This window comes from Petaurus breviceps, unplaced genomic scaffold (genome assembly GCF_028583685.1).
Source record: "Petaurus breviceps papuanus isolate PSGF00001 unplaced genomic scaffold, PetGlider_PUasm1.0 90564, whole genome shotgun sequence".
Taxonomy (NCBI): Eukaryota; Metazoa; Chordata; class Mammalia; order Diprotodontia; family Petauridae; genus Petaurus; species Petaurus breviceps.
In genome coordinates, this window is record NW_027187275.1 from 825,257 (window position 1) to 841,688 (window position 16,432).

Below are 16,432 nucleotides of genomic sequence, written 5' to 3' on the forward strand. Positions count from 1 at the left end.
AACATTGGTTTTTAAAAATTATTTACCTTCTTACACTACAAACTGGTACATTCATAGGTTTGGGACAGTCTTTGTACAGATTTCCTATTTACTTACACATGGTAGAGCTGTCCTTCCCACTCCCACAAGTTCCCCTAACTCCAGTAGAATGTAAGCTCATTGAGGGAAGGGACTATTGTAGTTGTCGTGTATGTGTTTTTAATTCCTTCAGGACCTTAAGTGCTGGCCCTAATAAATGTTTGTTGAATTGAATTAGTTCATTAGTATACCTGTGTCTAGATCATGGGGACAGCGGATAATGGGCTTAAGCTAAAACTGAGGAGGAAGATAGGAATGGATAACTATAGCTAATAGCTAATATTTATATAGTACTTACCATGTGTCGGGCACTGTGCTAAGAGCTTTTCAATTATTATCTCATTTGATTCTCACAATAATCCTGGAAAGTAGGTGTTATTATTATCCCCATTTTACAGATGAAGAAACTGAGGCAAATAGAGGTTACATGATTGCCTAGGGTCGGTCAGCAAGTATGTGTCTAAGGCCAGATTTGAACTCAGGTCTTCATTACTTTTGGCCTAACACTTTATCCCTTGTATCACCTATCATGCCTTTATCATGTTGGGTGATCATTTCAATGACCTCCAGTTGCTCCTGACCCCAAAGTCCATCTTTACAAATCTAGTGTTCACCAGGAGATGTTAAATAACTGAGAATCATGGAGCAGCATAACACATGAATGAATGAAAATGCATATATCAAGCACTTAGTGAATGCTATCCTGAGTGCTAAATACTAGGGATAGAAATAGAAAAGTGAGACAATCCATGCTCACAAGGAGCTGACATTCCATTTGGAAGAGGCAACATCTACAGGGAGAGTTCTGCTGCAGGAAGAATGTCAAAGTCCAGAAGTCCCCAGAGTGCAGCAGAGTAGATGGCAAGGCCCAGGAATCCTTGGGTGCACTGAAAGGTCAGATGGCAGCATTCAGGGATCTGAAGACCACAGAATAGGGCAAATAGTAAGGGAAGAAAGCTCTCTGTCTTACCAACCTACCAGAAGGCTTGTATTTGGTATTCTCTCTTCTTCCAAGTGGTTGAGTAACCATGTCTGCTCTGACGGGCAAGGGTCTAGCAGAGTCCAATTCATTAGCATTGGGAAAGGGGGAGTGGGCCGGAAGGTCCAAGTATAATAAGATTCTGAGGGCTTCTTCTTTCAGGGTAAAAGAAATGATTATTAACAACCAATAATTTGGGGAGATGCTGAGTTGCCCCCTTTTTCTAAAGTCCTGATTTTAAAAGTTCAGTCTCTTGAAGGACATTACTGATAATGAGATTGGACTAACTTGTTCAGACCCCATCCATGTGGGGAAGCCATTGTACTCTACTCAGTGTTTTTTTTTGTTTTTTTTTTGGGGGGGGGGGCGTTCACTTAAAAAGTAAATGACATAATCAAAGTTCAGGTCCAGCCCCTCATTGTAATATTCATTCTCTCTTTAATTTTTAACCAATCAGAGTTGATTACCACCCTCGAGAATACCTCTTTTCCAATGGACATATAAGCATGTGACCTCTGCTGTGTGATTGTTTTTGGTCTGAGACAGAGACAGCTAAGTGACCATCCTTTCCTTAATAAACATGTTGACATTATTAATAAAATGATTCAATTACCTAGAAATTATGTCTCTGAAACTTTTTAAACATCACAAGGGGTAGGGATGAAGGTGGGGCTCAGTATCTCATTAGGAGGGAGTAGGGAATGGAAGGGAGCATTTTCAAGAAGGCTGGGATGGAAGAACTCTTCAAAGCACTTGTCCCATCAAGTTCTCAGGAGCCCCTTGTAGAATCAAAAGTATGATAGCCCAGAGGGCAATAAGAAGACACCTGGTAAGGGTGCAGCCATAGGCTTTGAGACAAAAGTGGCATAAAAATGTATGATAGTGTCATGGGAATTTTTTGTTCCCTTTTGTTGCTGTTGTTCAGTTGTGTCCTGACTCTTCTTGACCCCATGGACCATGGGACACCAGGCCCTTCCATCCTCCACTATCTCCTGAAATCTGTACAAGCTAATATTCATTGCTTCCATTACACTATCTATTCATCTTGTCCTCTGCTGTCCCTTTCTCCTTTTGCCTTCAATCTTTCCTAATATCACACTCTTTCCTAATAAGTCCTATCTTCTCATTTTATGGGACCAAAGTATTTATTTAATCTTCAGCTTTGATTTTTGTCTTTCCAATGAATAGACTGAATTAATTTCTTTAGACACTGATTGATTTGATCTCTTTGCTATCCAAGGGACTCTCAAAAGTCCCTTTAATTCATTTTTATTATTCCAGGCTCAGGGTTATTCCTCCTGCCATTTTTGTTTAACTAAAAGACTGTCTCCTGTTAATAACAACCTTACCTGACTGAAACCCAAATCCTACAATAATAATGTTAATATAGATTTCTTTTCTTTTCAGAGTCCCCACCAAGTTCATTTCTGGGTGTGGCATACTCACTGGACAAGTCACTTCCTTGCTCAGCTAGGTTAATATAGCTAACAGGTTAATTCACTGCTGGCCTCTGTCAAGTAGGTCTCTCCTCAGGGCTGCCTCCTTACTGGATTCAGCTGTTAGATTCAGGGCAGCCTCCTCTGGTACTCTCAGTCTTAACTTAGCAACCTTGGTTGCTGAGGGGACCTCTGATGCCTTTTCCAACATTTCAAGGCTCACAAGGTTAATTTTGGCTCCTAAGATTAGGAAAGAATAAACCAAAAGAGATAAAAGAAACAGAAGGCTTTATACATTCATAAATACATGGCGACCTAGTTGGGGTTGGAGGTGGTAAGGGAGAGGGAAAAAAAAGGGAGATCATGAGCTGGAACCTTTTGAAGGAACACTCAGCTATGGTTCAGCAGCCAATAAAAAGACTTTTTATCATTGAATGGCATGATTACAGTAAACAGTCAGAGAGTACCTGCAATGCTCTTGAGTCAGGGGCAGGGCCTCTATTAGGGACGCCTGGAAGCAGCCTCACCAAGCTTCCTCCCTTTGTTTTGGCTTGGGGCAGGAAGGGGCAGGAGGTACTTGTTCTAAGTCTGAGAACTGGGTCCCCGTCCATTACATAGGGACATATTGTCTGCTCCTGTAAATTGTAAACCCCTTAAGAACAGAGATTGTTTCACTTAGTCTTAGCATCCCAAGTGCCTAGCATAGTGCCTGGAACACAGTATGTGTTTAATAAATACTTGTTGATTGACTGAAGTGTAAGACACTGTGAGAAACATACAGATGAATCTGCCCTTAAGGATATTGTCCATCCGTCCATCCATCCATCCATCCATCCATCCATCCAATAAGTATGGATTAAGTACTCACCATATGGCAGGCACTGTACTGTGCTCTGGGGATATAGAGATTTTTTTTTAAATAGTCCCAATCCTTAAGGACCTCAATATTCTGTTGGGAGAAATAACATGTACGCATATAAATAAATACTAATTATATATCATAGAGAGTTTTATAACCATCAGAGCTGTGCCATGGTGTTACAGACTATCACAGAAAGGAAGTAGCAACCTGTCCCTGGAGATGCCTTAGCAGAAGTTGGAGGACCCTCTTTCTTGTTAGGGAAGCTGCAGAGAAGGATTCTTGCATGGGGTGGGTGAGGGAAGTAGCATTTAATGTCCTCTGAGTTCCCTCCTACTTTTAAGGCTCTATAATAATAAAGTGTCTTAAATGTGAGGAAAGTAGTTTCTGAGGTTTGGACAGGATTTTGGCAATTCCCTCCAGTTTTTCACTTTCATTTTTCCCAAATTTGCAAAAGCCTCAAATGGCTAATTGCACAAGAAATGTAGATAAGCATAATACAAGACGGAATAGGAAGAAAAGAAGGAAGGAAGGAAGGAAGGAAGGAAGGAAGGAAGGAAGGAAGGAAAGAAGGAAGGAAGGAAGGAAACATTTGTTAAATGTCTTCTATCCATTAGATTGTGAGCTCCTTGAGGGCTGGAACTATCTTTTGCCTGTTTCTGTATCCTGAGCACTTAGCAAAGAACTTGGCACATAGTAGTTACTTAAAATATGTGTCCGACTGACTGGCCTACTATGTGTCAGAATTTGTACAGAATGTTTTATAAATATTATTTGATCCAGTGGGAGCATGAAATGCTGTAGCACAGCAGACATTTACTGAGCATCTTTGTACAAGGTCCAAGATGATTTATTTTATAATCAAAAAGCACCATGAATGTGAAGGGTGTCTTAAGCAGGCTTGTAGTGACTGGATTTCATTCGAGTTAGGCAGTTAGCCCAGGTGGAGTCAAAAGCTGTTGTCATACAGTAGATGCATCCAAACATGTGGGTTTGATTTACTAGAAAGACAAGCTGGGGGACAAGAGTGGCTTTCAGAGACAAAATCCTTCCCAGAGACATTACAGAACACTGACTGAAATGGCACCAATAGTAAGAATACTGCATCTGGTTGAGAGGCTATAATTACTTTCATGACAAAGGAATGCAGGATGGAAGGAAGGGAGAGAGGAAGGAAGGAAGAAAGGAAAGAAGGAAGGGAGGAAGGAAGGGTGAAGCGAGTGCAGCAGCAGAGATCCATGCCAGGAAACTAAAGTTGAAAAAAGTTCCAAAAAGTATTGAATTAAGGGGAGTGACAATTGCTTGTTTATTTGCAAACTGGCTCTCTGAGGGATTTGTCCCATGCTAGGGTAGAGCAAAGTAAGCCTATATAGGCAGCAGTTTCCAGACCTATTGTATCTGCATAGTTAATGAGGACAGACCACACTGGACTCTCACAAAGAATTTCAGAGCTGAAAGGAACCGCAGTGGCTACGTCATCTAACCCATAACTATACAAGAACTCTGCTACACCATGTCTGAAAAGTGGTCATCCAGCCCTTCAGGGAGGGGAGCTCATGACCTCCCACCGCACCCCTTTTCCCTTTTGGATAGCTTTTATCATAAGTAAGTTTTTCCTGATATCCCACCTGAATTCGTCTCTTTGCAATTTTTTACCCTTTGCTTCTAGTTCTGCCTTCTGGGACCAAGTAGAATATATCTAACCTCACTTTCATATGTCAGCTCTTTAAATATTTGAAGATACCCATCTGAGGTCCTTTCCAACTCTAAATCTATGTTCTTATGATCCCATAGTCTCCCTCTTGTCCAGCCTAAACACTCCCAGTTTCTTCAGCCAATTCTCTCATGATCTTGTATATGGAAGATAGAACGAATGAATGAAAAAAAATATTTCTTAAGCACTTATTATGTGTTCCAAGCCCTGTACTAAACACTCATTATCTACCCACCCCAACCCTCTGAGGTATCATCTTTAAATCCTTACTTACACTCAGCCCACATATCCATCTGTTCCCAAGTCTTGCCTTTTCTTCCTACATAATATTTCTCCTCTATGCCTCCTTCTCTCATCTGACAACCATATCCCTGGACTATTGCAACAACCTGCCTCAAGGCTCTTCCCCTTCCAATCCAAACTCCACTCAGTGGCCAAAATGATCTTCTAGAGCACAGGTAAGTGCTTTAGAATCAACTTCAGTGGTTCCCTATCACCTCCGAGATCAAAGACAAAATCCTCTGTTTGACCTTTAAAGCCTTTCACGACTTGTCTTTCTAGTCTTCTTTTACTTTAGACCCCTGCACATCCAGCTACACTGTCCCATGTTGTGTACCTTCCATTTGACACTTGATTTCCTAACTTGATGCCTTTTCATTGGCTGTCCCCCATGCCTGAGATTCTCCTCATCTCTGTCACCTGGCCTCCTTGGCTTCCTTGAAGATTCAGCTGAAATTCTACCTTCTGCTAGAAACCTTCCCCAATTCCTTCCATTCCATGCCTTCCCTCAAATTATCTCCCATTCATACTATGTTTATGTTATATGTAATTTTAAAAAATTTATGTTCTTCTCCCCTAGTAGAATGTGAACTTCTTAAAGGCAGAGGCCATGTTTTTGCCGTTTACTGTATCCCGTTTTTGGCACAGTGCCTGTCACACAGTAAGCATTCATAAGCACACAAATTAAAAAAAAAGAAGAAATTAGACTCTAGGGAACTAATACATGTGAGACAGTTTAGCTGCAGGGTGGGTGACAAGACCTGAGAGTTATTAGTATATATCTGGTTGTCTTTCCCACAGAAATGACCCACCACTATCAGGAAAGGAAAAGGGATCCCAAGCATGGGAGTGGACAGAGATTTCTGGTTCCCAATGGCAGTGGAGGGGATGGGATAAATGGAAGGGCCATGTGAAATACCATGGATTTTCAAAGCTGCTAAGAATTTGGAAAACCCAGAGCAACCACCTTTGGAGTATCAATTCACTAGTCAGTTTTCCTCTATTCTGATTTCATTTGATCTAGTAAATATTTAACAGATTCGTTATTTGGTCAAAGTCTATTCCAGATGATAGGACAGATAAGAAATGCCTATGACCATCTCAGGGAACTATCAGGAAACCACTGGAGGTGCAGGGTGTGCAGGGTTGTGTGTTATTTAGCTCATAGTAGCTAAAATTCCAGCTCTTTCAGAGGCCATATTTCCAGGCTGAGTTTGCTCTCTCTGTAGATGTCCCTAATACAGTGCAATGGTTTATGAGCTATGAAGCCTGTTTATTTGTCAGGTTGAAAATAACTCATGTAAGCTCCAAGTACCAAAGACACCCTGGGTTGTTGCCAACCCTTCTATTCATAAAAATTTATGTCTTAGGGGTAGAGAAGAATATCTAAGAATTTTTAGTTTGTAAATTGCTTGGGGTGAGGGGAGCACAGGGTGGTGCCTGCAAAAAGCTCATGCTTTCTTAAATTCATACCTTTTCATCTACACAGACCTCCTTGCCTATGTATACCTAGAGCCATATGATTCTCCAAGCACCTGACATATCCCTAATAATGAAATGAAGCTTGCTGTAGTGATTGTGAATTTTCTCTCCTCTTTAAGTTTAAAAGAAGAAAAAGAAAAGTTTTGAGAATAGGACTAGAGCTTATTACTGGTGATTGGTGGGAGAGTTTTATAACTACTTGGCTCAGGAACCACAGGACTATAAACCACGTGGGTGTGTCTCATTCATCTTTTCTCATTACAACTTTAATTGTGCATTTTGATATGGAAATGTACATTTTATTTTATTTTTCTTTTCTTTCATAACCCATTTTTAAGGGATAGCTAGGTAGGTGGTGAATAGAGCACTGGCCCAAGAGTCAGGAAGACCTAAGTTTAAATCCAGCCTTAGACACTGTTTAGCTATGTGACCCTGTGTACGTCTCTTAACCCTGATTGCTTCTATCACCCCCCAACAAAACCTCCAAAAAGAAAAAAAAAAACCAAAACAACCCCTCCCCCCATTTTAAGTTCCTTGATGACTGTATCTTGAGAGGTACTTGGCATATAATGGATTTCAAGTCTGAATACCTGAATTCAAGTCCAGTTTCTAACACTTACTAGCTGTGCGAACTTGGGAAAGTAATTTGGCTTCTGTAAAGTTTCCTCATCTGGAAAATGGGGATGATAGTAATTGTACTAATTATCTCAGAAGGGTGTTGTGAGAAAAGTTTTTTATAAGCCTTAATGCCTTATATAAATGTGAATTATTATTTCTTTGTATCTCACTCAGTACTTAGGGTGCTTTTGCATTTATCCCACATGGGGCTGGTGATTCAGCAAATTGCAGGGTGTGAGAAAGTCAGCTTGCTTTATTCTTTATATTAAAAATAATTTTTAAAAAAAGAGTGAGAGAAGGTAGCATGGCATAAATCTAGGGCACTAGACTTGGGGTCAGGAAGACTTTGGTTCAAATCCTAGATCAGACACTTACTTAGTTTTGTGATCTTGGGCAAGTTACTTATACCTATCTGTGCCTCAGTTTCACCTTCTGTAAAATGAGGTGTTTGGACTTGATGGTCTCTAAGGTCCCTTTCAAATCCAAATTTAGAATTCTCTGAGTCCAAATTGGGAGCTGAGCAAATATAAACCAAAAGACTAAGACAGATGATCTTCAGATTTATTTATTTTTTTAATTTGGAAATTTACCTGGCTGTTATGTGAAGTAAGAAGAGGTTAGCAATGATGAGAATGGAAAAGATCCTAGTTGCCTTTACATTACGTAAATGGTGAAGGCATTACCATTCACTCTGTGGCAGCTATGTTTTATTTCAGAAATGACCAATATGTTGATTTGTTTTGATAAGCTGTACCCTTTTGTTTCAAGGGAGGCTGGGGGTGGACAGAAGTCATTAGGAACAGACAGTGATATTAAAAAAGCATCAATTATATATGTGCATATATAAAATATATATATATGAAAGAAAGAAGCCAAGGGGTTGAGACAACCCAGAAAAACCATTGGAAAAAACACATTTAAATCAGAAGGTCAGTATTGGATCAGAATGCAAGATCTAGGTCATGCTAGAATGGACTGCTTATCTGTAAAGTCTTTTATGCCAGCTACATTCTCTGCCCTCCTATCCCCTCTACGCCTCCCATGGTGGCATGTTCCTAGGCCAGGTGTCATACATATTCCATTCTGGCTCAGTTGTATCAGTAAGATCATGGTGGTGTAGAAGGAAGACCTATGTCATTTCTAGGGCATGTATGTCACACACAGGGCTCCCATGTTCTTCTTATATCCATATTCTTCCTAGTCCAGTAGGCATCCTCATTGTCATAAAACCTCCCAAACAGCGCATTCTTCCTCTCCATATGTAATTATCAATGGTAAGCAAGTACACTGGAGAATATATGTAGTTCATGGTGGAGATGAGCCCAATATAGCAAAGATGAGGGACTCAAAGGGTGAATTCAGACTGAGGGGGATCACCCTAGGTAGTAATATATTCATGATGTAAGTGACCCATTGGCCACAGGATTTACAACCTGACTGAATGAGGAGGGGGCTTTTCTGTCAGTTTCTGGGAAGGTTTGCTGTTGAAGAAGTCATGGGAGGACAGCCAGCCCAGTTTCCCTAGTGGACGATGGTGGTTGTTCTTCCATTTGTATGCCACTTGGGGAGCTTATAGGGTTCATAAGTCAGCATGGAACACCCCCAATTCCCCAATGTAGGCACTGACTGTGGGAACTGTGAAGTATGGAAGTGACTACAGGAGAACAACAGAGCATGTAATCTTGTTTGTCCTTTGTTTTCAAAGAGGACCAATGACATCACAAGGTGATATCTTGACTCAGAAGTGAATTGGATTTAAGTGAGGCAGTTGCACAAAGTCATCAGCCTCACTTTCTCTTCCAGAGTCAATGAAGTCCAGTGGCAGGACAAAAGTCAAGGTGACTGGTGATGGCCCGGGATACAGTGAATGACCTTGGCATCTTTGAGGTCTGACCAAGCTCCAAGTACTCCACAAAATCTGCTTCAGTTGCCTTCATGGCTGTTGGAACAAATAGTTCCCATTCTCCCATTCTTCTGGGGAAGTCTTCATATGCTTGGGCTAGACACTCCCCTAATTCAACTATAGGTTTGAGGACTGTCAGTTACCTTCTACCTAGTTTAGCCCATCTACCAAGACAGGTTCCCCGGGAATGGCTGCTGTGTGTGCTACAGCTTCTTGGAGCCTCAGGTAAGAGCCGAGTATTAGGACACAGCAAAGGTGGAGGGAGGAGTAGCCCTGAAAAGAGCCCCACAAGCCCTGGCGCCAGAGGCGCCAGTCCTCCTCGAACGCCCCATAGACCTTGGTGGAATCTCTGTTTTGTATAAAACGGTGTATCCTGGATGGACGAGCAGCCTCGATCCAATCCATGATGTATTTACTATCGGCCCTGCCATCTATCTGCATGAGTGGTCTTGGGTAAATCCCTTAACCTCTGGGTCTCAGTGTTCTCAACTATAAAATGACAGGGTTGGATTAATCGACTTCTAAGGTCCTTTCTGGCTTTGAGATATATGATCTTATGTCTCTGAAACAGAGGAGACAAGACGTCTTAATTACGGGATCTGCTATCACCAAGACAGTTTTATACGCTTGGATCAGGGGGTGTTCATGATGAAATCTAACGTTGTCTCCCTGCTCCTGCCCTCCTTTCCATGGTGGAATATCTTACTCCTTCAAGGCTCAGCTTAAGGTGCATCTTCTCTTTGACGTCTTTACTGATCTTGCCAGCTGCTAGTGCCTGCCTTCCCCAAATTATCTGGCATTTCTTCTACATTCTGCATATACTCCCATGTGCTTATGTTGTCCCCCCACCCTGGTAGAATGCAAGCTTGTTGAAGGCTAGAATTATTCCATTTTTGTCTCTGTATGCCCAGTGCCAAAGGCAGTGCAGCACGGTGGATAGAGGGCTGGGCTTCAAGCCAGGAAGTCCTGAGTTCAAATCCTGTCTCTGATGCTTTCTGGCTATGTGACCCTGGACATTTAACTTACCAAGGCTCTTGGAAGCTCTGTAGGAATGTAAGTTGCAGAGAAGGTGCTGACCTGCTTTGGAGTTTACTTATCAAAGAGTTCCTTTTATAGAGACAGCTAGGTGGCTCAGTGGATAGAGTACTTGGCCTGGAGGTAGGAAGACCTGAGTTCAAATCCGGCCTCTGGTATTTACTGTGTGACCCTGGGCAGGTCCCTTAACCCTGTTTGCCTCAGTTCCCTCCTCTGTAAAATGGGAATAATAACAGCACCTCCCTTCCAGGATTGTTGTGAGGATCGAATGAGATGTTATTTGTAAAGTGCTTACTCAGCCCAGTGCCTGGGACATAACAGGTACTTAGTGCTGATAGATTGGTATTTTTAGTTTTGCTTCTCCTTCTCTGTTGTCTACAAAGTTAACCTTTGGAGAAGCGGCTTTTGTCTTCGCCTTGCACTCGACTCCTTCCCCCTTCCCCATCTCTTTGTGTCTCTCCCTATTCGTGGCAGGGTCTTCGACGGAAGCTGCAGTGCACACACAGGAGGAGCCTGGTGACCTCTCTCCCTTTCAGTGCTTCTCTTTATGAGAGTATCACATCATTTAGTGAGGTTAGTCGCTTACATTCAGGAGCGGCCCCTAAGTGATAATCATTACTACTGGGTGTCTAGACAGGCAGAGGGAAATAAATTGTTCATAAAAATGCAGGCCGTCATCCAGCCTTTCCTGCACACATGGTGGATTTGATGGAGAGTCCCCTTGTGCTCTTGTGAATAATTCATTACGTCATGGAGAAAGCAGAGGAATTTTTTTTTGAGACAATTCACATTCTGTTGCCAGGATAAGAGCATCCCCCAGAAAGGACAGAGAGAGAGTGAGAAATATGTGATTGCTGCATTGGGGTTAGCTATCCATTCAACTCAAACACTCTAATCCATCTGTGATCTCATCTATGTGGGGGCTCGATCCAGAAACACAGGCCACAAGCCATCCACGCTCGTCCAGCCTCTGTGACCCTTGTGCAGTCTTCTCACACATTCTTCAAAGGGGGTCTACCCACCCTGCTCAACACAAGGGCCTTCTTTGCTACCTCTTGACTCTGAAGGATACCCATGGGGTGTGTAGGTTATACATTGCGGATCCCTTGTTTTTACCGTGACACTAGCCATTTTTTCTGCTCATACGCTTCTCTGATGGCATCATTTATGTTCATATACCACAGCCTGCTTATGCTTACCATCTGCCTCACCATTGCTCTCAATGTGGCACTCATTTTTAGTTCTTCAGAGACTATATAAGTAATGTGTTAGAAATCTAACAGTGGTGTGCTAGTAAATGTTTTAACAACAAGCTCTCAGGGAGGGGTGGGGGTGGGGTTGAGGCGTGTGGACACACTTTTAAGCTTAATCTGAATTATTACCATTTTCTCCATCACTTTTTTAAGCCTAGATAATGAACAAAACAATAAAGTAAGTCCTGGTTGATAGCATTTATTGATTTTCAAGGTATCAAAGGTCACACTAAAAAATTAACAGTTAGCTTATACAAGCCATATCCAGTATACCCAGGCTGTTGAAGTTATATAACACTCAATATAATATTTTCATTAGCTATATCAATGGTATCAGTATATTTTCATTAACACTAAATTTATTCAGATTTTTTAAAGGACATTTTTATTTGGCCCCACATCTTTGCACACCTCTTTTGCATGGAGTATTTAGCGCAACCTGTTCTAAAAATATATCTCTTGGACAGTCTGCCTTTCAGGGGAACTGAATTGAGTTTATTCTTAGGTAGCTTTCCTCCAGTCTAACCTAACTCTATCCTTAGAAAAAAACAACAATAACTAAAACTCTCAACAAACCACTAGACTGTTTTTCAGGATTATGTGAACTTTAGTGAAACTGCCTCAATGAGAGTTGTTTGCTCAAGGGATCCAGAAGAGAGAGATGTCCACATTTATTCTAAGGATAGGGTCCTAGTTGAGTATCAGCTCAGGGCTGGAGCAACTCACAATTCACGTCTGATGGCTGCTGCCAGTGGGCTGGAGGTTTCTGTGACTTAAAGCTCTCTGGCAGCCTCTGTCAGGCTTCTAATGAAAAGGTATTTGCATGACTGCTGTTGCTAACAGGCTTGTTTACTGGTAGGCTTAGGAAGGAGGCCAGAGTTTGCAAATGTGCCTTAGTTCCTAAAGCTAAATTCTGGGAATATAGGAGAGTTTATTGTAGTTATTACATATCATTATGTTTTCCCTGTGAACTCTCTGCCCTAGCAACTCGCCTGGCAATTCGATTTCTTTAAAAAAAAAAAAGTTTTACTGATGCCTTTGTTTTTTTATATCAATCATTTCTGGAAATCCTGTCCTCTCAGAAATGATTCCTCTCAGAAACTTTCCTTTGGAACAGGAAAACAATTAAGGAAAAAGGAAAACAAGCACAAACATCTCCTACAATGACCTCATCTGATATATGAAACATTTGCAACTAGCAGTCTCTCCTGTTGTCATTATCTGTTCCTGGAGGCAGAATTTCAGAGTTGAGTGATTCTGCTGATTCCTTCAGTCTCATTTCTCTTTCCCTCTCTCCTGTCCCTCCAAACTTGTTACCTCTCTAGAAAGACCCAAAGAAGAAGGAGAAATTGAAATTTTAAAGCAGTCTCTTTCATGCTTATTTGTATTGTAACTATATAAAAAATTTATTGTCTTACTTTATCAATAAGTTTCCTATTGTGAACATAAAAATCATTTCACGAAAGAAACACCACTCACTTTTTACCCAGCGTCTGATTTGTTTTCCTTGGCCAGTAGGTTCAAATGTGTTGCTGCTTTTCCCACTTATCTGAAATCTTACTATGAATTTTCTGCTGAAATGTGGATATTTCTAATCAGTTGAAATTTCAAATAATTCCTTTGGCTGGGTTCCAGTTGGTACTTCTTACTCTTGGTCTGGAATTTAGCTACTGCTTGTGTTAAGCTAAGCCATACAAGGTGGTCTTTGGGCTGATAGCCAGGAGATGCCTATGGATTTTAGGATTTCCCCTTCTATTATCATAAAAACAACTGGAGGATGTGATGGGGCACTGTGAGCAGGTTTTATGTTGGTATTTCCAATTTTTAAGATTCTCTGATACCATTCAGAATCCTCAGAATCTTAGGATAATAGGATGTGACTAGCAAATATGGGATCTACTTAGTTGCCATATTAATAAGAAAAAGCTGCTGCAGGGGTGGCGCCAGGTGGCTCAGCAAGTAAGAGCACCGGCTCCAGTGTTGGGATGACCTGGAAATCAAATCCCGGGCTCAGACACTCAGCACCATGCCCAGAAATAACTGGCCGTGTAACCTTGAGCAAGTTACTTAACCCGGATTGCTTAAAAAAAAAAAAAGAAAGAAAAAGCTACTGCATGTTAGCATTTATTTAAGAATTTTAATTGTTTTATCTAGCCTTTACACAATAATTAATTTTTAGCCTTAATCAATCTACACTAATCTACCATTACAGGAGTACCTCAGCCTATGTAAGATCTATTTCCAAGTTCTGTGTAAATGGAATTCATATAGTGAAAATTATATCTTAAATGTGCTGGGAGGAATTGCTATTTTTGTTTTTTTTAATTATTTATTTCATTAAATATTCCCCAATTACATGTGAACAAAATTTTAAACAATCATTAAAAATTTTTTTTGAATTCCAAATTCTCTCTCTCCCACCTTCTGGCTACTTGAAGTATCCTCTTTGACTTGGGAGCTCTAAAATTTGGCTATAATATTCCCAGGAGTTTTCACTTTGGGATCTCTTTCAGGTGATATTTGGTGGATTTTTTCAATTTCTGTTTTACCCCTTGGTTCAAGGATATTGGGGCAGTTTTCCTTGATAATTTCTTGAAATATGATATTTAGGCTTTCTTTGATCATGACTTTCAGGTAATCCAATAATTCTTAAATTATCTCTTCTTAATCTATTTTCCAGGTCAGGTGTTTTTTTGTATGTAATCTTTCACATTTTCTTCTATTTTTTTCATTCTTTTTACTTTTATTGTTGCTTGGTGTCTCATGAAATCACTAGCTTTCACTTGCCCAGTCCTAATTTTTAAGGAATTATTTTCAGTAAATTTTTGTACTTTTTCCATTTGACCAATTTTTTTTAAGATACTATTTTCTTCAGTATTTTTTTTGTGCCTCTTTTACCAGGCAATTAATTGTCTTTCCATAATTTTCTTCCTTTGCATTCATCGCTTTATCTATACCTCTATCACTCTTACTTTGTTTTGAAAATAACTTTTTGACTCAGGAATTCTTCTCTGGCTTGTATACAATTCCCATTTTTTTTTCTTCGAGGCTTTGCTTGTAGCTATTTTGACTTTATTGCCGTCTTTTGAGTTTGTGTATTGATCTTCTCTGTTACCACAGTAGCTTTTTTATGATCAGGTTCTTTTTTAGTTGTTTGCTCATTTTTTTCTCCCTATTTCTTGATTTGGAACTTTATGTTAACGTTGGGCTCTGTTCCCAGAGAGGTAGAGGGGCAGGGGCACTGTGTCAAGCTTCAAGCTATTTCACACTGCTGTTTTCACAGCTAGTTCTGGGGATTTAGAAATTTTGGGTGCTTCCAAAATGATGTGATCTGAGGAGAGATGCAGTTACTGCTTTCTTGGTCTGTACTCTAGTCCTTACCCAGGAAGGGCCCCTGATCCCTTGGAATTGCAATCAATAATACTCCTCATGGTCCCTCCTCCCTTGGGTCTGAAAACAATATGATACCTCAGGGTCTCTGATCCCTTGGGAGCAGCAGTGATACTGTCTTCAGGGTTTCCACTCCATCTTAACTGAAATTGCTCCTCATCTCACCCCCCACCTTGAACTATGACCCAGAAGTGGCTATAGGCAATGAGTTGCCAAATAGAGCCCAGTCTTATGTGCAGGGCTAGAACAGAGTCCCCTAAAATCTCTTTCTGACCAGCTGTCAGGTCCCCTTACCATCTCTGGCTTGAGAGCTCCTGAAGTTGCTGCTGCTTCTGTCACCACCACCCAGTCCCACCACTAATCTTCCATTCATGTAGGCTCCAGGCCAGCCTCTGCCCCCTCCCCCGGCCCAAGTCAGAGACCTCTCTTTCTGACCTTCTATGTTGTCTTGGGATAGAAGAATCTTACTCTGACTTTATGTTGACTCTGCCACTCCAGAATTTAATTTGAGGCATTATTTTAATGTTTAGAGGGGTATGTTGGGAGAACTCAGCTGAGCGCTTTCTCTACTCCCCCATCTTGGCTCTGCCCCTGGAAGTCTGGGGAGATTGCTATTTGAAGAAGCTATTGTGAATCCTTTAGTAAAACAAATAATATGCTCACTCTATAAATTCAAGTTAGTATTGTAGTTGGGAGGCATCAATGTTCTTTCCAGACCTTGACTAGTTAACCCATTAGCAGCTGTTGAACTGGTAGGGGTAGGATCTCTGTACTCATTATATCTACTTTCTGCATAAATCTGTATTTAAAAAATCATGCACATATTAGTTTTGTTTAAAGTGAAGTACAGTGATTTGTCCTTCTATAGCTACACATCTTCTTTGTATTGTGAGCTCCTTAAGAACATAGACCATGTGCTTGCCTTTTATTATATCTCCAAGGCTTAGCACAGTGCTTGGCATTTTGTAGGTGTTTAATAAATGCTTGTTGGTTTGACTTGAAAATATTCAAACCTATCAGGATGAGGAATTCAGAGAAGCATTTGAAGATTTATATGAACTGATGCAGAACAAAGAAAACAGGACCAAGAGACAAAGCTCTACAATGTCTATAATAACACAAATGAAAACCACACTGAAAGTTAGCTGGACTCTACTAATCACGATTGTCCAATCTTGGCTTCAGAGAATGAAGGAGGAAACTTATACATCTCTTGGTATAGGAGTGGGGAGCTATAGATGTATAATACATTGTCAGTATACAAGGTTATTGTACTGGTTGCTAAACTGTCTCTTTTTTGGGGTGTGTGTGTGTGTGTGTGTGTGTGTGTGTGTGTGTCTGTGTCTGTGTTAGAGAGAGAGAGAGACAGAGAGAGACAGAGAGACACAGAGAGAGAGAGAGAGAGA

General features: G+C 40.8%; 1 protein-coding gene and 1 pseudogene across 4 annotated transcripts in view; both read left to right on the forward strand.

The window, feature by feature from the left end:
- Positions 1–16,432, forward strand: part of RWDD3 (RWD domain containing 3) — an 835,110-nt gene that overhangs the window by 58,108 nt on the left and 760,570 nt on the right. The gene's annotated exons all lie outside the window — the stretch shown is intronic.
- On the forward strand, positions 8,040–8,157 carry LOC138142357 (U6atac minor spliceosomal RNA; annotated as a pseudogene).